This window comes from Bombina bombina, chromosome 3 (assembly GCF_027579735.1).
Source record: "Bombina bombina isolate aBomBom1 chromosome 3, aBomBom1.pri, whole genome shotgun sequence".
In the NCBI taxonomy this organism is placed as follows: Eukaryota; Metazoa; Chordata; class Amphibia; order Anura; family Bombinatoridae; genus Bombina; species Bombina bombina.
In genome coordinates, this window is record NC_069501.1 from 617693621 (window position 1) to 617717874 (window position 24254).

Genomic DNA, 24254 nt, shown 5'->3' on the forward strand with positions numbered 1-24254 from the left:
TGTTTCAGCATATACATATATATTTATGTGTTTCAGCATATACATATATATTTATGTGTATCAGCATATACATATATATTTATGTGTATCAGCATATACATATATATTTATGTGTATCAGCATATACATATATATTTATGTGTATCAGCATATACATATATATTTATGTGTTTCAGCATATACATATATATTTATGTGTATCAGCATATACATATATATTTATGTGTATCAGCATATACATATATATTTATGTGTATCAGCATATACATATATATTTATGTGTTTCAGCATATACATATATATTTATGTGTATCAGCATATACATATATATTTATGTGTTTCAGCATATACATATATATTTATGTGTATCAGCATATACATATATATTTATGTGTATCAGCATATACATATATATTTATGTGTATCAGCATATACATATATATTTATGTGTATCAGCATATACATATATATTTATGTGTATCAGCATATACATATATATTTACAAATGATGCAATTGCTGCGCTACTTACCCCCTTTGCTGTGCTTAGGTTCTGATGCTGAAGCTCCCATTAGTGCTCCACTTGTAATCTGGCCCTATATTAGCTGTTCCCATTGGAAATAACGGTAATGAATCAGAATACAATATTCCTCTGAATCAAATACCTAAACAGACTTTTGAAAAAATTAATCTTGCCGACGAACCGAATGTTTAGCCCATATACATGTCTATGTTTTATATTGACTGATAAATGTTAATATTGTAAAAACAAATAGGGCTAGTGAAAAAGTTCAAAATGTTGTGCCATGATAGCGTTAAAGGGACGTAATAGTCTTTATAAAATAAATGACAACTAAGTGCTAGAAAGTAAAATCAATTACCCAACAATGGGCCAGATTACAAGTGGAGCAGTATTTTCCACTTCCACTAGAGTGCTAACTCTGCTAGAATTAAGATTTGTGAGCTAGTCAGGTTGCGCTCGTATTACAACTTACTCTTGCGCAAACACAATCGCATATTTTCAGTAGTGCTACCCTGACAAGAAAATATGAATATTTAAAGGGACATGAAACACAAATTTTTTCTTTCATGATTCATATAGAGAATACAATTTTAAACAACTTTCTAATTCACTTCTAGGCCTCTAGTTATGAAGCCGTTAACCGCAAATACGCTGGAATTCCGCAGCGTATTTGTGGCGAGGCTGATTCGCCATAGTTATCAAGCCCTACAGAATGGCCAAAGTAGAATATAGTGACGTAACATACGATTCGCCGGTCTCAGTCCGACACACATCGATGGTTACGTCACTACAGATGTTCCGAACGCAAGTTCAGCACAATCTGACTACTTTTAGAAGTTATCAAACTACAACCAGGTACGCTCGCCACTATTCCGGTCCAGCGTAACTGGTTTTCAATCCACCGCCCTGGAGGCGGCGGATACTATAGGAATCAATGGGAGTCTGACAGCAGCGAGAGCTTATATTCGCTGCTGCCCGATATCCCATTGATTTCTATGGGAAGTGTCTGCACCTAACACCCTAACATGTACCCAAGTCTAAACACCCCTAATCTGCCCCCCCTACACCCCCGCCACTTACTTTATTCTTATTAACCCCTAAACCGCCGCCCGACACCGCCGCCCTCTACATTATACTTATTAACCCCTAAACCGCTGCCCGCCACCGCTGCCACCTACTTTTTACTTATTAACCCCTAAACTGCCGCCCCAACACCGCTGCCACCTACATTATACTTATTAACCCCTAATCCACCGCTCCCGGAGCCCCCCGCAACTAAATAAAGTTATTAATCCCTAAACCGTCGCTCCCGGACCCCGCCGCCACCTACATTATACAGGGAGTGCAGAATTATTAGGCAAATGAGTATTTTGACCACATCATCCTCTTTATGCATGTTGTCTTACTCCAAGCTGTATAGGCTCGAAAGCCTACTACCAATTAAGCATATTAGGTGGTGTGCATCTCTGTAATGAGAAGGGGTGTGGTCTAATGACATCAACACCCTATATCAGGTGTGCATAATTATTAGGCAACTTCCTTTCCTTTGGCAAAATGGGTCAAAAGAAGGACTTGACAGGCTCAGAAAAGTCAAAAATAGTGAGATATCTTGCAGAGGGATGCAGCACTCTTAAAATTGCAAAGCTTCTGAAGCGTGATCATCGAACAATCAAGCGTTTCATTCAAAATAGTCAACAGGGTCGCAAGAAGCGTGTGGAAAAACCAAGGCGCAAAATAACTGCCCATGAACTGAGAAGTCAAGCGTGCAGCTGCCAAGATGCCACTTGCCACCAGTTTGGCCATATTTCAGAGCTGCAACATCACTGGAGTGCCCAAAAGCACAAGGTGTGCAATACTCAGAGACATGGCCAAGGTAAGAAAGGCTGAAAGACGACCACCACTGAACAAGACACACAAGCTGAAATGTCAAGACTGGGCCAAGAAATATCTCAAGACTGATTTTTCTAAGGTTTTATGGACTGATGAAATGAGAGTGAGTCTTGATGGGCCAGATGGATGGGCCCGTGGCTGGATTGGTAAAGGGCACAGAGCTCCAGTCCGACTCAGACGCCAGCAAGGTGGAGGTGGAGTACTGGTTTGGGCTGGTATCGTCAAAGATGAGCTTGTGGGGCCTTTTCGGGTTGAGGATGGCGTCAAGCTCAACTCCCAGTCCAACTGCCAGTTTCTGGAAGACACCTTCTTCAAGCAGTGGTACAGGAAGAAGTCTGCATCCTTCAAGAAAAACATGATTTTCATGCAGGACAATGCTCCATCACACGCGTCCAAGTACTCCACAGCGTGGCTGGCAAGAAAGGGTATAAAAGAAGAAAATCTAATGACATGGCCTCCTTGTTCACCTGATCTGAACCCCATTGAGAACCTGTGGTCCATCATCAAATGTGAGATTTACAAGGAGGGAAAACAGTACACCTCTCTGAACAGTGTCTGGGAGGCTGTGGTTGCTGCTGCACGCAATGTTGATGGTGAACAGATCAAAACACTGACAGAATACATGGATGGCAGGCTTTTGAGTGTCCTTGCAAAGAAAGGTGGCTATATTGTTCACTGATTTGTATTTGTTTTGTTTTTTAATGTCAGAAATGTATATTTGTGAATGTTGAGATGTTATATTGGTTTCACTGGTAAAAAGAAATAATTGAAATGGGTATATATTTGTTTTTTGTTAAGTGGCCTAATAATTATGCACAGTAATAGTCACTTGCACACACAGATATCCCCCTAAAATAGCTATAACTAAAAACAAACTAAAAACTACTTCCAAAACTATTCAGCTTTGATATTAATGAGTTTTTTTGGGTTCATTGAGAACATGGTTGTTGTTCAATAATAAAATTAATCCTCAAAAATACAACTTGCCTAATAATTCTGCACTCCCTGTACCTATTAACCCCTAATCTAAGTCTAACCCTAACTCCCCCTAATTTAAATATTATTTAAATTAATCTAAATAAATATTCCTATAATTAAATAAATTATTCCTATTTTAAACTAAATACTTACCTATCAAATAAACCCTAAGATAGCTACAATATAACTAATAATTACATTGTAGCTAGCTTAGGATTTATTTTTATTTTACAGGCAACTTTGTATTCATTTTAACTAGGTACAATAGCTATTAAATAGTTATTAACTATTTAATAGATACCTAGTTAAAATAAATACAAATTTACCTGTAAAATAAATCCTAACCTAAGTTACAATTACACCTACTATACTACCATTTAATAAATTAAATTAATCAAATACAATTACCTACAATTAAATAAAAAAAAAAAAATTAACTAAAATACAAAAAAAACCCTCTAAATTACAGAAAATATTTTTTTACAAGAAGTTTAAACTAATTACACCTAATCTAAGCCCCCTAATAAAATAAAAAATCCCCCCAAAATAATAAAATTCCCTACCCTATACTAAATTACAAAATAGCCCTTAAAAGGGCTTTTAGCGGGGCATTGCCCCAAAGTATTCAGCTCTTTTACCTGTAAAAAAAGAAATACACCCCCCCAACATTAAAACCCATCACCCACACCCAACCTTACTCTAAAACCCACCCAAACCCCCCTTAAAAAAACCTAACACTACCCCATTGAAGATCACCCTACCTTGAGCAGTCTTCACCCAGCCGGGCCTAAGTCCTTAACGAATCCGGGCGAAGAGGTCCTCCAGATGGGCAGAAGTCTTCATCCAATCTGGCCAGAAGAGGTCCTCCAGATGGGCAGTAGTCTTCATCCAAGCGGCATCTTCTATCCTCTTCTATCCGGCGAGGAGTGGCACCATCTTGAAGACATCTGATGCGGAGCATCCATCGATCTCGACGACTAAACGAAGAATGACGGTTCCTTTAAATGACGTCATTCAAGATGACGTCCCTTGAATTCCGATTGGCTGATAGGATTCTATCAGCCAATCGGAATTAAGGTAGGAAAAATCCGATTGGCTGATGAAATCAGCCAATCGGATTGACCTTGCATTCTATTGGCTGATTGGAACAGCCAATAGAATGTGAGGTCAATTCGATTGGCTGATTTCATATATATAGGAATATATGTTTATAAATACTTAGAACATATTCTGATATGTGCAGAACATTGGAATGTGAAATATTTACAGTAAATATACAGTATAACACTATTAAATATGAATATTGCATATAAATGTTTCTTTCATGTTTTCATCTACTGGACTGCAAAGGGCTCTAATGACCTTCTATATATGTCTATATATGTGTATATATGTATTGATGTGTTATTATGTGTATATATGTCTGCCTGTAAATACATCAATACATATGTATGTATATGTATATGTATATGTATATATATATGTATATATATATTAAATATAGGGGGTGTGAGAGAGTAGGTAATATTGCTAATTTGCTTTAAATGGTGCCACCCTTATAGTAAATATAAAATATAAAAGAAAGATAGAAAAAAATACCAGGGTATATAAGATTACCCTAGAACAGCAAGGGAATAAACGGCACACATAGAAGACTTTCAAAAATTTATTTATAATAATTTCCCAAAAATACACTTAAGTATATAGCGATATCTTATCTGTCAATATCAGTTACCACTAAAGACAGCAAAATCTAAAACATTTTAAGTGCACTTAGACCTAATACTTTCCCTATGCTATAAATTACAAAAAGACATCATAAACAATAAGGGGTTAACCAGAAAACTCATGTTTATAACGAATGTTACATAGAATCTAATGTTTATAGGACATTTATAGTAAGTAGGCAAAATACATGTTAAACATATGGCTGCAGTCCAAACAGAGGTGAACTATATTATGTATCAAAAAGCGCTTGTTTTTCCTCTTTATATATACCAGGGAATCTTCTCTTAAGGCAAATAAATGTGCCGCAAGTAGTACTGCTGGATAAAGAGTCTCTAGCAAGTGTAATAATTCAGTTGGAAAACACAGCATATACTTAGCTTAAGTCCTCCGGTTTTTGTTGTTTCCACTTGTCTTCTGCTTGCAAGCACCTGTGATGATTACTTGGCGTGTGACATCAGCAATAGTGGGAGTGGTCTCTCGTCACCAGGGACTATGAGTGGCTATAGACAGAAGGATCCATTTGAATCAATTTTGCATTGTAAGTTTTGCCAAGAACTTTGACAAATGACTGTATCGCAAAGTTATGTATATGTTCACCTATCGTATAGGCACATCTTCCATTGCACTCCAATAGCACACTCCTCAAAACCACTTACTCCACTGTCGGAGTCACACCTGAAAGATTCGTAGCTCACTTTAAAGGTACAGCTGCATGTATAGAGCCAAAAATGTCTCTGAAGGCATCCCCTGTAACACATACTGGAGGTGGGGGAGAAACGTGCGTTGGCACTATGTGTTTATGAGAACCCAGGTACCTGTCGAATGTACCGTGGGCCAGGATTTCTAGTGCACCTGTCCAGGCCTATTCCCTGAATCTTTTGTTTCTTCAGAGACATTTTTGGCTCTATACATGCAGCTGTAACTTTAAAGTGAGCTACGAATCTTTCAGGTGTGACTCCGACAGTGGAGTAAGTGGTTTTGAGGAGTGTGCTATTGGAGTGCAATGGAAGATGTGCCTATACGATAGGTGAACATATACATAACTTTGCGATACAGTCATTTGTCAAAGTTCTTGGCAAAACTTACAATGCAAAATTGATTCAAATGGATCCTTCTGTCTATAGCCACTCATAGTCCCTGGTGACGAGAGACCACTCCCACTATTGCTGATGTCACACGCCAAGTAATCATCACAGGTGCTTGCAAGCAGAAGACAAGTGGAAACAACAAAAACCGGAGGACTTAAGCTAAGTATATGCTGTGTTTTCCAACTGAATTATTACACTTGCTAGAGACTCTTTATCCAGCAGTACTACTTGCGGCACATTTATTTGCCTTAAGAGAAGATTCCCTGGTATATATAAAGAGGAAAAACAAGCGCTTTTTGATACATAATATAGTTCACCTCTGTTTGGACTGCAGCCATATGTTTAACATGTATTTTGCCTACTTACTATAAATGTCCTATAAACATTAGATTCTATGTAACATTCGTTATAAACATGAGTTTTCTGGTTAACCCCTTATTGTTTATGATGTCTTTTTGTAATTTATAGCATAGGGAAAGTATTAGGTCTAAGTGCACTTAAAATGTTTTAGATTTTGCTGTCTTTAGTGGTAACTGATATTGACAGATAAGATATCGCTATATACTTAAGTGTATTTTTGGGAAATTATTATAAATAAATTTTTGAAAGTCTTCTATGTGTGCCGTTTATTCCCTTGCTGTTCTAGGGTAATCTTATATACCCTGGTATTTTTTTCTATCTTTCTTTTATATTTTATATATATATATATATATATATATATATATATATATATATATATATATATATATATATATTCAAAAAATGAATGCACTCTCAGGACTTGCACAAAATCAAACCAAATTTAATGGAACATTTTCGGAGAGATAATCTCCTTCATCAGCATGCCAGACATGTGTAAAGAACACTCATATATAGTGATACATCTAATCGAACATACTTAGTACCTGTGAAACACTCAGTTGCGCCAAAGTGCTGTGTTAGAACGCAAACAATGCCTTCCACTGTATTGTGAGACCGGAAGTTCACATACAACACTTCCAGTAAAAAGCAAAAATTCAATAAAACTATCTATTATGTTTAGTAAATAAAGACAATCTCAGTAAATAAAAAACAATATCAAAAGGCAAAATGTAACCCCAACAGTTTAGCTTCTAATGTGAATATGTACAAAAAGTGATTGTGTTACATACACAGCTAATCAATGCGCCAGCTAACTATTGTGTATACTGTAGTCATGGGGATCCAGCAGCCCCGTAACTGTATAATATCTGAGTGCTGGTTTATATGATGTGTTAGAGGTGCTATGCTAAAGAGATCATAGTGTCAAAACTTGTTCCCTGTGATAGCAGTACTGGTGTCAAAATATAACACGTTATGTCCGGTGAGGCACAAGCACAATAATCTCCGTAATGGAGGCGGATCCCTAAATAGAACGGATATTGTATACACCGTTGCTATGGAAACCCAGTCTACATTACTAAGTGTACTGCAAAGCAGTTTTAGTGTGCGCTGTCACTTGGATTCTTGCTTGGCATTATTTATATTACATATAAACAATGCTACTTAGTCAGACCCTAATAGTACAAATTGTACTCGCTTGTGGTCCCCCCACTGGTTGGAAAGTAGGTTCACTGACCGGAGTTCATGCATCTCTTAACATTCATGAGTATATCATATAACTAACCTATTCTATTATGTACACATTCTCATAATCCTATAGTAGTAATGGCAGTCTACTAAAAAATTAAAAGTTAAAAGCACCTGAAATACTCTGCAGCATTATCTCATAATAGATGCCAGATCCTGGTATGAATTCTATTATATATATATATATATATATCTCATTGAATGAACTGGGCATGTATATGATAGTATTAGAGTATTGGAGTAGGAAAGATCGCACTGACTGTAGATCTTTCATATATTCTAGTTCACATTCTCAAATGATATCTGTAATCGAGCGTACAAACAGCCTTAAAGGAACCCACTTAAATCCACACAAAGAAAGAAGTACAAGTGTATACATGTCCTGCTCAAACATCTCAGATGACTATATGCATCAACCTACATATATATGGATATAGATCAATGACCAGTCCCAGGCATCAGATTGCCATGATAGAGTTATTACACATGTAATAACATGTAATAACATGTAATAACATCTAAATCAGTAGCTTAAAATCTGGTGCCAAATTCAAAACCCCTGGGAGTACTGTGCCCAGTCTGCATATCCACTTGGGTTCGCGGATCAGGAGTGCTTTATTCCTGTTGCCTCCTCTGTCCAACCTTGGTACATAATCGATCAGGATGTAGCGAATAGATGATACTGGATGTGACATCCTGGCACAGTGCCTCACGACCGGTTGTTCCGATTCACCTTTTTCAAGGGCTAGCCGTATAGCCCGCCTGTGATTTGCCATCCTTTCCTGTATCGTTCCCAACATAGAAGCTTAAGCAAAAACAAAAAGTAGACCACATGTGTGGTATTGAAAATTAACGAGTGTCCAATGGTATATATCTGATTTGTGTGGGGATGGTGGAAAGTTTTTGTTGCAATAAGACCGTTGCATGTGTTGCACCCTAGGCATCTGTATGAACCCTTAATGTTAGCTTTGGGTTTTGTGGTGTAACATTGTTTAGGGTCAGTTCTGACAAGCATGTCCCACAGATTAGTGCCTCTTTTGTATTCAACCATTGGTGTTAGGTTTTGTGTAAAGGGGAGTCTGGGGTCCGATGCTACCACGGGCCAGTGTGTCCTTAGGATCTTACCCGCATTGGTGGTAATGGGTGTGAAGGTAGTAGCCATTATTAATTTGTTCCCCTCAGACACCTTGGGTTTTTCTTTGATGAGATCATCTTGAGTGAGAAGTGAGACCTCCTCAAGAGTGTTGTTCACTAGTTGTGGTCTGTACCCTCTCTGAAGGAATTTTTCTTTTACCCCTTCCAACTGAGGGACTCTTGTGGTATTATCCAAGTTAATTCTGATTGTCCTGATCATCTGGGACCTGACTATTCCACTGAGAAGTGCTGGGGGGTGACAGCTACCCACCCTAAGGATGGAATTTCCGTCAGTCGGTTTACTGTACAATGTGGTACCCAGTGTTAAGTAGTGTCAGTGCTATTAATACCCTCAAACCAATCCAGGAGAATTTGCTGACACCCCCCCCCCCCGCCAAATGAGAAAAATGTAATCTATATATCTTCAATAGAAGATAATCGATGCATCGCTTTTACCCCAAAGGTATTCATCCTCAAAGTGGGACATGAAAATATTCACCTAGGATGGGGTCATGTTCGACCCCATCAGTCTGCCTGCAATTTGGAGGTAAAACCATTGTTCAAAGCAAAAATATTTTTTTATAAACAGAATTCAATAAGGGTCAGCAAAAACTCAACTGGAGGTCCCTTGTAGTCACCCATCTGTCTTAATGGCCTTTGGAAATAATATAAGTTGTCACTCAGATTCAAGGTCCTATGTCACTAACCTAATGTAGGTCTTGGTGCTAAGAATCCCTCTAGGCACACTGAGCAACGGGTCAACGTCTGTGATTCCCGCATCTCACTTAGGGAGACTTTCCTAAGTGTCATAATTTGCATAAATAAAAAGAGAGAAGCGCTCAACCTGGGAAAGAACAATAGCATGCTAGATTGTTCTATGGTTAGTTACCACCCTAGAAGCATCCTCTTTTTGATCAACATGTGCCTTTCACAGAAAAGAACTTTCCTGAAGCATATCAGTCTGATCCTGACTTAACAGTACTGTCCAGCCCCAAAATACCAGGTAATCACTCTCTGAACGAGAGAAACAGCAAAACTCCAGACGTACGTTTTGGCCTAGTTTGGGCCTCGTCAGTGAGGTGCAGCCATATCCCTCTAGGCACACTGGGCAACGGGTCAATGTCTGGATTCCTGCGTCACACTTAGGGAGACTTCCCTAAGTGTCATAATTAGCTTAAATTAAAAGAGAGAAGTGCTCAACCTGGGAAGAACAATAGCATAATAGCTTGTTCTATGGCTAGTTACCACCCTAGAAGCAGCCTCTTTTTACTCAACATGTGCCTTTCTCAGAGAAGAACTTTCCTGAAGCATATCAGTCTGATCCTGACTTAACAGTAAAGTCCAGCCCCAAAAAACCAGGCAATCCCTCTCTGAACGAGAGAAACAGCAAAACCCCAGACGTAGGTTTCGGCCTAGTGTGGGCCTCGTCAGTGAGGTGCAGCCATATCCCTCTAGGCACACTGAGGAACGGGTCATTATTACTCTATTAGTCAGCACACTTAATTACTTCTATTTACACCGTTGTCTCAAGGGTCCACCCCACATAATAAATGTAATTTGTTATTCCCCAATATATCCTATATTATTTAAGGTTTTAACAAACAGATATCCATTACAAAAAATGGCCCAGATTATTTTCCTCATTCAGGCCATGTGGGGCAAGGGTACCTAAATTAAAGATCCACCTACTTTCACGTCTTAGTAGGATATTATCTACATCACCTCCTCGTGTTCCCAGGCTAACTTTGTCAATTCCAATTAGCCTGAAGGTACTAGGTGATGAATTATGAAATTCAGTAAAGTGTCTTGCTACACTTGATGTGTTTACATCATGTTCGATATCCCTGAGGTGTTCCAAGGTGCGATCACGTAGGGCCCTTGTCGTCTTCCCTACGTAATAAAGGGGGCAACTGCATTTAGCTAAATAAACTAAGCCTTCAGTCCTACATGTGATCTTGGAACGTATCTTGTAAACCATTCCTTTATTATCAGAAAAAATGAACCATAGCATAATAGCTTGTTCTATGGCTAGTTACCACCCTAGAAGCAGCCTCTTTTTGCTCAACATGTGCCTTTCACAGAGAAGAACTTTCCTGAGGCATATCAGTCTGATCCTGACTTAACAGTACAGTCCAGCCCGAAATACCAGGTAATACCTCTCTGAACGAGAGAAACAGCAAAGAACAGCACAGCACATATGTTTTGGCCTAGTGTGGGCCTTGTCAGTGAGGTGCCACCATATCCCTCTAGTCACACTAAGCAAAGGGTCATCCCTAAGTATGATGCAGGAATCCAGACGTGGACCCGTTGCTCAGTGTGCCTAGAGGGATATGGCTGCACCTCACTGACGAGGCCACAATATGCTAAAACATACGTCTGGGGTTTTGCTGTTTCTTTCGTTCAGAGAAGGATTGCCTGGTATTTTGGGGCTGGACTGTACTGTTTAGTCAGGATCAGGATGATAGGCTTCAGGAAAGTTCTTCTCTGTGAAAGGCACACGTTGAGCAAAAAGAGGCTGCTTCTTGTGTGGTAACTAGCCATAGAACAATCTATTATTCTATTGTTCGTTCCCAGATTAAGCGCTTCTCTCTTTCTATTTATGCAAATTTTGACACTTAGAGAAGTCTCCCTAAGTGTGATGCGGGAATCCAGACGTGGACCCTATGCCCAGTTTGCCTAGAGGGATATGGCTGCACCGCACTGACGAGGCCACAATATGCTAAAACATACGTCTGGGGTTTTGCTGTTTCTCTCGTTCAGAGAAGGATTGCCTGGTATTTCAGGGCTGGACTGTACTGTTTAGTCAGGATCACACTGATATGCTTCAAGAAATTCTTCTTTGTGAAAGGCACATGTTGAGCAATAAGAGGCTGCTTCTTGGGTGGTAACTAGCCATAAAACAAGCTATTACGCTATTGTTCGTTCCCAGGTTGAGCGCTTCTCTCTTTTTATTTATGCAAATTATGACACTTAGAGAAGTCTCCCTAAGTGTGATGCGGGAATCCAGAAGTGAACCCTATGCCCAGTATGCCTAGAGGGATATGGCTGTACCTCACTGACAAGGCCCACAATAGGCCGAAACGTACGTCTGGGGTTTTGCTTTTTCTCTTCTTCAGAGAGGGATTGTCTGGTATTTCGTGGCTGGACTGTACTGTTTAGTCAGGATCAGACTGATATGCTTCAGGAAAGTTCTCTGTGAAATGCACATGTTGAGCAAAAAGAGGCTGCTTCTTGGGTGGTAACTAACCATAGAACAATCTATTATGCTATTGTATGTTGCCAGGTTGAGTGCTTGTCTCTTTTCATTTATGCAAATTATGACACTTAGAAGAGTCTCCCTAAGTGTGATGGGGGAATCCAGACGTGGACCCATTGCTCAGTGTGCCTAGAGGGATATGGCTGCACTTCCCTTACAAGGCCCACAATAGGCCGAGATGTACGTCTGGGGTTTTGCTGTTTCTCTCGTTCAGAGAGGGATTGCCAGGTATTTTGGGGCTGGACTGTACTGTTTAGTCAGGGTCAGAATGATATGCTTCAGGAAAGTTCTTCTCTGTGAAAGGCACATGCTGAGCAAAAAGAGGCTGCTTCTTGGGTGGTAACTAGCCATAGAACAAGCTATTACGCTATTTATCATTCCCATGTTGAGCGCTTCTCTCTTTTTATTTAAGCAAATTATGAGACTTAGGGAAGTCTCCCTAAGTGTGATGTGGGAATCCAGACGTGGACCCATTGCTCAGTGTGCCTACAGGGATATGGCTGCACTTTACTAACGAAGCCCAAAATAGGCCGAAACGTACATCTGGGGTTTTGCAGTTTCTCTCGTTCAGATAGGGATTGCCTGGTATTTTGGAGCTGGACTGTACTGTTTAGTCTGGATCAGACTGATATGCTGCAGGAAAGTTCTTCTATGTGAAAGGCACATGTTGAGCAAAAAGAGGCTGCTTCTTGGGTGGTAACTAGCCATAGAACAAGCTATTATGCTATTGTTCGTTCGCAGGTTGAGCGCTTCTATCTTTTTTTTTATTTTTATTTATGCACTTATATATATGTCTGTTAAAAAATACATATGTATTTATGTGTTTATATGTGTATATATGTCTGTAAATACATATATACACATATAAATACAAAAATACATATGTACACACACACACACACATATATATATATATATTGAAAAATGAAGGAAAAGTTACGGAGGGGACGCAACTGCTGGGAGCTAGTAGAAGAAAACCATACAGTTCCTAAATAAATACTGATATGGCTATAAATAACTTAAATATGTGGTGCAGACCCTTGAAATAAATTACATGAATTAGCAAGAAAGAGGAATCCTGGAAAAATTGAATACCAGGATAAAAGACAGGGAATTCAGCACTCTTTTTGTATCAACAAAATTTATTTAGCTCAACAAAATATAGTGAGGTGTATCCAAAGTAAAAGCTGTAATGGCTTCAAGAGAGATCAATCTCTGGCACTGGAATTCCCAAGACTTAGTTGTCTCAGAAACATTCTAGCAATAGGTAAATACACAAGTGACCAAGTAGTGTATATATCAAAAACATAAAAAAATGAAAAACAAACCTGACCGGTCAGGGGTGAGTGTTCATGCATGAACAGGTTATAATAACAAAGAACGTAACGTCTATATTGTGACAGACATAAATATCTCAATGTACTTACTACAGTGTAAGTGCAATATATTTCTTGGGAAACAATAGTCAGATTGCTACACCCTACTGGAAGCGGCACCTTGAAATTTTAGGCAGACTGCTGGGCAGATATAGCAATGGGAACGAAGTAGTTTCTGACTGTGCACCTCAAGATATTGTACAAATATATATGGTACAGTTTAGAGCAAAATCATAGTTATGTACATACATAGTATTGCTGAGATATATTTGTGGGGAACAATTATCAAACTACTACACCCTGCTGCATACGGCACCTTATTAGATAAGGCCTAATGCCGGGCAGGTTTAGTGATGGGATCTAAGTAGTTAATGATAATGTGCCTCAAAATATGTACATCTGTCTGTAAATAAGCAAGCAAGAGCATCAAAAAGCAGAGGTGAAATTTGCTCAGCAGGGATTAGTAATAAGCTGGTAGTAGCGTGTTAATGAGTCACTATAGAGATCCTTCGCATTAGGTCATATATGCATAAAATGGAAAAAGTCATGAGGGAATGACAAGCATGATGCAAAGTGAAGAATTGCAAATCAGTTATGCATAATGGTAGTATGCCTTGAGCGATTGTTAAAGATAGCAAACTCTTATGTATAGAGTGACTTCTGTTTCAACCCTCTCAGCAGGGTAACGATATCCAGATCGAACATAAATTTGCCTATTGATCAGGCCAAAATATGACAACATACGACCTTTCGCCTGTATTGTCCTCAAGCTGATGCATGATGTATAAGCATTAGAGGTGTTCCGGGAACATCCAAACTTTTTCGAATGCGATTACTTGCAGTGTATCCGTTCAGTGGCGTTCACACTGACCACATGTACCGTGTCGGCTTGTCCAATGCCGACACGCGTTTCACCCGCTGGGTGTGTCGGGCTTCGTCAGGGCGTGATGACGTAGGGAGCATCTCATCTCCCTTTTAAGCTTGCTAGGTTACAAGCCCCTTTTCCACAGGTTCTAAGGTCAAATCATATTAAAAGAGAATAAAATAGAACACAAACTCTCTATATGTTACATAATTTAAAATGCAAACATGTCAAACTGGGCTAATAAGCCCTAATGGAGAGATAGATGTATATACACAGGTTAGATCGTATTTTGGTCATTTGTGTGCTGTGAAACGTTACAGAAATTACAAGTGTAAGGATACCTATGGTGGAGGAAGCCCTAAATTTAAAATAATCAAAACAATAAGTAACCTCATTACTGGTAAAAAGAGAGATCAGTTACATATAAGATTATAGTTTTTGCTATTAAATATAGTAATTTTACATCATTATACGATATACACATGTCTGAGATAGAGAAATAAGGATATGGTTATAATACTAACCATTCCTTATAGGAAGCAGGCCATGTCTATGCTGTCATTTAACCCATTGGGTATCTGAGTTTGTAGGATCGTAATCCACCTACATTCCTTCTGGAGGAGGACTTTGTCGTTATTATCACCCCCTCTGTTATTGGTAATACCTCTGTCAATACCAATGAATGAGAGAGAGTCAGGGTTACAGGCATGAACTTCTTCAAAGTGTTTAGCCACATTACTTTTGGGATTTTTATATTTTATATCATCCCTATGTTCAGTTATTCTGTCTTTTATGGCTCTCCTGGTTTTGCCCACGTAGAAACGTGGGCAGCTGCAGGAGAGGAGGTAAATAACACCTTCAGTACTGCATGTAATGTGGTGTTTCAACTTTATATTTTGCCTGTATGAGTTGAAAATATTTTAGTTTTCATCATGTATTTGCAAGCCACACATCTTCCACATGGATGGTTCCCAGTGGATCTGTGTGTAGTAAGCCAATCTGTTTGCCTGTATGAGTTGAAAATATTTTAGTTTTCATCATGTATTTGCAAGCCACACATCTTCCACATGGATGGTTCCCAGTGGATCTGTGTGTAGTAAGCCAATCTGTTTGTTTTTTTAGTGATACATATTGGCTTCTCACAAATTTATCTCTGAGATTAGGTGCCCTTCTGGCAGTGATGTTGGGGTGATCTCCTACCTCCCTAGATACCCCTTTGTCACTCGTTAGAATATGCCAGTTTTTTTCCAGTACCATTCTCAGGGCTGTCCAATGACAGTTGTAATCTGTAATCAATCTGATTGTACTTTGTACAGCTTTTTGTTTGGGCATTAAAAGTTGTTCTCGGTTCAAATGAGCTGCTTCATTAAGAGCTCTATTTACTACTCTTTTCAAGGTGCCGCTTGCAGTAGGGTGTAGCAATCTGACTATTGTTTCCCAAGAAATATATTGCACTTACACTGTAGTAAGTACATTGAGATATTTATGTCTGTCACAATATAGAGGTTACGTTCTTTGTTATTGTAACCTGTTCATGCATGAACACTCACTCCTGACCGGTCAGGTTTGTTTTTCATTTTTTTATGTTTTTGATATATACACTACTTGGTCACTTGTGTATTTACCTATTGCTAGAATGTTTCTGAGACAACTAAGTCTTGGGAATTCCAGTGCCAGAGATTGATCTCTCTTGAAGCCATTACAGCTTTTACTTTGGATACACCTCACTATATTTTGTTGAGCTAAATAAATTTTGTTGATACAAAAAGAGTGCTGAATTCCCTGTCTTTTATCCTGGTATTCAATTTTTCCAGGATTCCTCTTTCTTGCTAATTCATGTAATATATATATATATTCATACAGTATATATATATATATATATATATATATATATATATATATACAGTATCTATATTTATATATAAACATACATATACATCTTTAGACATTTGTATGTTATTATGAGTGTATCTGTACTTTGTAACGTATTTTCGGTGTGCTTTGTGCAACTTTTGTGCTTTGCAAAACAGTTTACCAGAGCTCTGAAGTTGCAGTAAACATTCTAGCGTAAATAGCGAGTGCACTATAAGGATCACGTTTACTTCAATTGGTAATATCAGCGGTAAGCCCGACAAGTGCAAACATCCTCGATAAACCCCTTATTGCTCAGGCTCTAACATTTGCGCTCCACTCGTATTCTGGCCCTAAGATTGGAATAAAGTGAACAAGCAGAAATAGGACAATTTCTTGAAAAGGAGAAGCATAACAGAGCAGGTGTGTGAACAATGAATATGGATCATTTAAGGCAGGGGTGTCCAAACTTTGCTCTCCAGAGGTTTTGGAACTACATTTCCGATGATGCTCAGCCAGCATTTTATCTAGCTGAGCATCATGGGAAATGTAGTTCCAAAACCTCTGGAGAGCAAAGTTTGGACACCCCTGATTTAAGGTGTATTTTGAAAGTGAATGTGTTTTAGTGGCAATTATTGGATTAGCTGATTTTGTGATTGCTTTAGGATTTTAGAGTAAAAAAGCGTTTAACAACACTATAGAGGTATTTAGCGATGTTCTTCAAAAGAAATGTACTTCTATACAAAAATGTTTAGAAACTGCATAATAATAAGACTAAATGTTCAATACATCAAGGCAGATAATGTGAAAAAGTTTGTAAAGTCATTATACTTACTTTCTGGACCTCAAAGTATGTTAAAAGTGAAAGTAAATATTCTAGCTTATAAACACATCCAAGTATTGTATATCATTAACATATTAAGATTGCTATATATATATTTTTCAATTATTTTAATTATCCTTTTTACTTTAACTTTTAAATTTCATACCGTTATCATGCTTGCTCGGTCCATCTTCCACTTCCTATCTTTCTGTGTGTTGACATATAGAGCGGTCCCACCCGCTCTATATGTTGCTCAAATGCGAGTGCATTGCGCATGCGCGAATCGTCGACCAATTCTTCAATGCGCATACGATTCTTTGAACAGCAGGTGTCCAACGTGCATGCGTCAATCCCTTTGGAAGCATAGTACTCAATGAATGACAATAATGTATTAATTCAGTACTATGCTATTTGCGCAACAGAGCAGCTGTATTTGTGACAACAAGGAGCTTATAAACTTACTTATACTTATTGATCGCAAGTAATGTGATGTGCTTCAATGTTGCCGAGACGCAGTCTAAACAGATGACGTTCTCGGCTCAGTTGGCAAAAAAAGGTACGCGCATGCGCGAATCGGGAACGCGCGTCCAGCATAATGATGCCGAAAAAATATTTGCAGAATACACAAATCGATTAATAGGCGGATGACGTCGCTTCACGGCCGCCTAACGGCAAGAAAGTCAATTAGTGGTTCAAAAAACGTGATCAGGAAGTAAAATTTTAAAAAAATGGGTTGAATTTTAAGTAGAAAAAAATATACTTTAATTGCGGCTAAAACTGTCTTTACATCTAACTTTGTAAAAATACATGAATGAAAGTCCTATTATTTTTACATGAACTATGTAACTGAGGATAGCCACTAACTTTACTTTCACTTTAAGAATAAGAAGTTGTCTAGATTACCAGTGTAACAATGCGGTAATAATATAATTGTATCAAATAATTGTATTGCAACTTTATGGACATACATATTTTCTATAATACAGCACACATCAAGGAGAGAATCAGTTCTGAAGCAAACCTATTATTCAGTGGGATCAATAGCCATAAACGTCACATTTACATACTTAAACTATAGTTATGGTTATAGTACAGAGTTTTACAACATGCTCACGAAATAATAGATATACATGGATCAAGTGAGTGTGTTTCAGTTCCTGCCCAACATTTATAACTTAAATAATCATAATCCTATATTTGTTTTACATCTAACATGTTCTATTTTCGGAATTTAGTCTTTCACAATGGAAATGTTAAAATTTCTAACAAGACTGTATGCTTTATTTAAATAATTTAACCTATTAAATAACAGTATATAAAGTTGATGAAACTGATCATGGCAAAATAAATAACTGTGCCAATTATGGGGGTCTAATGCCACCCACCCATACTTCAACAACAAATGGGGCCTATGTAATGTACAACCCCAATTCCAAAAAAGTTGGGACAGTATGGAAAATGAAAAAACAGTCATTTTAAAATTCAATTCACCCTGTACTATATTGAAAACACGCTATTTGATATTTATTTTTGGCAATTTAGGATTAATAATTATGTGACAATTTGAAATAAGAAGGTGGTGTGAAACAGGTGAGGCAATCATGTAATCATAGTATAAAAGGATCCTCCAAAAAAGGCATATTCCTCCAGGTCCCACCCGCTCTATATGTTGCTCAAATGCGAGTGCATTGCGCATGCGCAAATCGTCGACCAATTCTTCAATGCGCATACGATTCTTTGAACAGCAAGTGTCCAACGCGCATGCGTCAATCCCTTTGGAAGCATAGTACTCAATGAATGACAATAATGTATTAATTCAGTACTATGCTATTTGCGCAACAGAGCAGCTGTATTTGTGACAACAAGGAGCTTATAAACTTACTTATACTTATTGATCGCAAGTAATGTGATGTGCTTCAATGTTGCCGAGATGCAGTCTAAACAGATGACGTTCTCGGCTCAGTTGGCAAAAAAAGGTATGCGCATGCGCGAATCGGGAATACGCGTCCAGCATAATGATGCCGAAAAAATATTTGCAGAATACACAAATCGATTAATAGGCGGATGACGTCGCTTCACGGCCGCCTAACGGCCAGAAAGTCAATTAGTAGTTAAAAAAACGTGATCAGGAAGTAAAATTAAAAAAAAAATGGGTTGAATTTTAAGTAGAAAAAAATATACTTTAATTGCGGCTAAAACTGTCTTTACATCTAACTTTGTAAAAATACATGAATGAAAGTCCTATTATTTTTACATGAACTATGTAACTGAGGATAGCCACTAACTTTACTTTCACTTTAAGAATAAGAAGTTGTCTAGATTACCAGTGTAACAATGCAGTAATAATATAATTGTATCAAATAATTGTATTGCAACTTTATGGACATACATATTTTCTGTAATACAGCACACATCAAGGAGAGAATCAGTTCTGAAGCAAACCTATTATTCAGTGGGATCAATAGCCATAAACGTCACATTTACATACTTAAACTATAGTTATGGTTATAGTACAGAGTTTTACAACATGCTCACGAAATAATAGATATACATGGATCAAGTGAGTGTGTTTCAGCTCCTGCCCAACATTTATATCTTAAATAATCATAATCCTATATTTGTTTTACATCTAACATGTTCTATTTTCGGAATTTAGTCTTTCACAATGGAAATGTTAAAATTTCTAACAAGACTGTATGCTTTATTTAAATAATTTAAATAACAGTATATAAAGTTGATGAAACTGATCATGGCAAAATAAATAACTGTGCCAATTATGGGGGTCTAATGCCACCCACCCATACTTCAACAACAAATGGGGCCTATGTAATGTACAACCCCAATTCCAAAAAAGTTGGGACAGTATGGAAAATGAAAAAACAGTCATTTTAAAATTCAATTCACCCTGTACTATATTGAAAACAAGTTATTTGATATTTATTTTTGGCAATTTAGGATTAATAATTATGTGACAATTTGAAATAAGAAGGTGGTGTGAAACAGGTGAGGCAATCATGTAATCATAGTATAAAAGGATCCTCCAAAAAAGGCATATTCCTCCAGGAGCAAGGATGGGTCTAGGCTCGCCAATTTGATAACAGATATGTCAACAAATAATCAAACACTTTGAGAACAACATTCCCCAAAGACAAATTAGTAGAATTTTGGTCATTTCACTTTCTACAGTGCACAATATAATTAAAAGATTCAAGGAATCCATTCAAATCTCTGTGGGTAAAGGGCAAAGACGAAAACCAGCTTCTGAATGCGCTGGATCTCATATCCCTCAGACGTCACTGTCTCAAAAACCGTCATGAGTCTGTAATGGATATGCTGACATGAGCTTGAGAATACTTTGGTAAAACATTGTCAGTCAACACTATTCGCCGCTGCATCCACAGATGCACGTTAAGGCTTTACTATACAAAGCAGAAACCATAGATCAACACTGTCCAGAAGCATCGCCTACTTCTCTGGGCTCTGTCTAATCTGAGATGGACAGTAGCACAGTGGAATTATGTTTTGTGGTCGGACGAGTCAACATTTCAAATAGTTTTTGGAAAAAACAGTGTTGTGTTCTCAGAGCCAAAGAGGAAAAGGACCATTCAAGTTGTTATCAGTCTCAGGTCCAAATCCAGCGCCTGTCATGATATGGCGGGTGTCAGTGCCCATGGCATGGGTAACTTGCACATCTGTGAGGGCACCCTTAATGCAGAAAGAAACATTTACATTTTGGAGCAACATATGTAGCCATCCATCCAGGGACGTCCATTTTCCAGCAGGGCAACACCAAACCACATTCTGCCTGGATTACAAGTGCATGGTTGCGTAAGCAGAGAGTGTGGGTGCTTGGATGGCCTTTCTGTAGTCCTGACCTGTCTCCAATTTAGAATGTGTGGCACATTATGAAGCACAAAATAAGGCAACAAAGGCCCCGTACAGTTGAGCAGCTGAAGACATGCATAATGGATGAATGGGGAAAATGTATGTCTTTTCTTCAGTGCCCAAACGCATAATAAGTGTTATTAAAAAAAGGTGATGTTACACAGTGGTAAACAGTCGACTGTTCCAACTTTTTGAGAGGATGTTGTAGTCATCAGATTTGAAATGAGTGTAAATTTTAAAAAATACATTCAATTCACAAAGTAAAACATCAAATAATGTGTTAATAATGTGTTTTCAATATAGTACAGGGTGAATTGAATCTTCAAATGGCTCTTAGTTTTTTTGTTTTTGCTTTTTCCATACTGTCCAAACTTTTTCGGAATTTGGGTTGTAATAACACAGACAACAATATTGCTGTATCAGCATATGACTGCAACTGCATGCACTCTAGATACATTATTAGAGGATCATTTGGGGTACTGAAAAGGAAGGAAACACTAGAGGGTGAGAGTAAGGGAGCACTTGCCCTCCTGTTAGTAAGTTGTGAAGGAATTTGTTTTAAGACAGACAGTAGTGCTTGTTGTATGCACGATTTGTGGTTGGAAGAATGTCTAAAGGGCTGATCTGAAGTGTGATGTAACATATAGCTGACAGAGGGGTTTCAGTACAAGGGGACTGATCTGATGTCTGATGACGGAATGTGGCGGACAGCGGGGCTGAATTTCCAGGGGTCTGATCTGAGGTCATCATGGATCTGATCTGAGGTCATAAGTGTCATTTACATGTGACTAGGGAGTAGGAGAGCAGTGTTTATGACCAGAGATATCTATTCTTTTTCTTTGTCATCCTTCCCCATTCTACATTGTATCTCCTGTGTTTTCTATTCCTAGTTATCACATCTCTCTTATGTTGTGTGCTATCTCACCTCCATCCCTTCTATCTGTTACCTTAGTATCACATCCTTTCTCCTCCCTTTTTCCCTTTTTCTTCCCCTTACCAGTTTTGAAAATTAACATTATTGTATGACATCATTTCAACTGAGATCACAAATATGCAGATTTAATGAAGTGATCAGTTTTGCTGTACGACTATTGCTATGCTTTTGGTTCCCAAATTATTCTCTACATTTTAGGGCTTATATATAAGAAAGAGCAGTACCTTTTGTAATATACATTAATACAACAGTTTGTTTCCTATCTTTTTTTACCTCTCTGGCAAACCAATGGATTATATATTTTTTCATTTATTTCTTTGTTTAAGGGTATTAAAATGAGAATGACTTTCATCTGGTATTATAATCAGACTGCACACAGATTAAATATCTGAACATCTGGTATACTCAGTAGACAAAATGTGGGATTAATTTTATTTTGATTACCAGTGTTTCTCTTCATTGTGGCAGGTGACCCCTCCTCATCTTTTACAGGTGTTCACCACTAGCTTTTAGGTAGGTCAGGAGAGACATACTATATTAACATAATAATTTGCAACATAATATCACATAGCTGGGACAGACACACTTCCTGGTTCAAGAAATAATGCATTCAAGTTAACATTTTATTTCTTGGCACTTGGAGGATCAGGAACAGGGTTAATGTTCTAAAGCTTGTGCAGGGTATTAGTGGAAGCTGGATTATTATTGAAGAGATCTGGGCAGCAAAGCTTTGGGCTATAAAAGACCTGGGTGGGGTTGTGAAATATTGAACGGGTTTAATGCATTCTTGTATAGGGCTTGGCAGTTTCTTGGCATACATGGATGGAAGCAATACTATCCTTCTTAATTGAAGTCATGAGGCATATTTCCAAGGTTTCTGCATATCATATTTGATGGATAGTCTCAATTTATTAGTTATTATTATTGGTTATTTGTAGAGCACCAACAGATTCCGCAGCACTATAAACAAATGGGAGTACAACAAAACAATTAAAGGGATCAAATGGGTAGAGGGCCCTGCCAAGAGTTGCACTGTTGTAATCCACTCTTAAGAAGGTGATCTACAAACAGCTGGACTCTTAGGCTTACATGCTAAAGGGGTTCAGGGGATAGCAATGGAGGAGTGGAACTGGTATAAAGTAAGGTTAGCATAGGTTGTATGCATCCTTGAACAGTAGAGTCTTTAGGGAGCGCTTGAAGCTTTCAAAACTAGGGGAGAGTCTTGTGGGGCGAGGCAGAGAGTTCCACAAGATGGGAGCCAGTCTGGAGAAGTCCTGTAAATGGGAGTGCGATGAGGTAACCAGAGAGGAGGAGAGTAGGAGGTCATGAGCAGAGTGAAGGGGATTGGAGGGAGAGTATCTGGAGACAAGGTCTGAGATATAGGGGGTAGCAGTGCAGTTGAGGGCTTTGTATGTCAGAGTGAGAATTTTGTGTTTGATCCTAGAGGCAAGAGGAAGCCAGTGAAGGGATTGGCAGAGAGGAGCAGCAGATGAAGTGCAACGTGTTAAGAAGATGAGTCTGGCAGAGGCATTCATTATGGATTGTAAGGGAGCTAGGCGGCAGGTGGGGAGACCAGAGAGGACAGATTTGCAGTAATCAAGGCAGGAAAGAATGAGAGAGTGGATTAAAATCTTAGTTCTGTCTTGTGTAAGGAAGTGTCTAATTTTGGAGATGTTTTTAAGGTGGAAGCGGCAGGCTTTAGCCAAGGACTGAATGTGAGAAGTGAAGGAAAGATCTGAGTCAAATGTGACCCCGAGACATCGGGCATGCGGGGTAGTGGTAATGATGGAGTTGTCGACAGTTATAGAGATATTGGGGGTGGAGATTTTGGAAGAAGGGGGGAAAATGGGGAGCTCAGTTTTGGAGAGATTTAGCTTGAGGTAGTGGGAGGACATCCAGGAAGAGATGTGAGAAAGACAGTTAGGAAGGAGATAGGATATTATTTCTGTCCTACATCCCACTTTCCTTCTTAAATGACACACCCCCTAACAGATTTTACTCAAGAATGCATAAATCCTGTCAATGGACCTTTAATGAATACACAAACCTAGGGTGACCATATTCCTGCTTTAAAAAGGGACACATAGGAAAAATACATATGTCAGGGTACTTATACAACACATTTCTTTAAACAGCCCTGACATATATTTTTCATATGTGTCCCTTTTTAAAGCAGCATTATGGTCACCCTACAAAACCCCACCCTAAGTTTTACAAATCTCTGTCCTGGCCACTCTCATCTTACACTCTTTTAAGCTATAATGCTGATTTCCCACAACAAGATGTCAAAAGGTAGATATTGGTTTTGCGAAGGAAG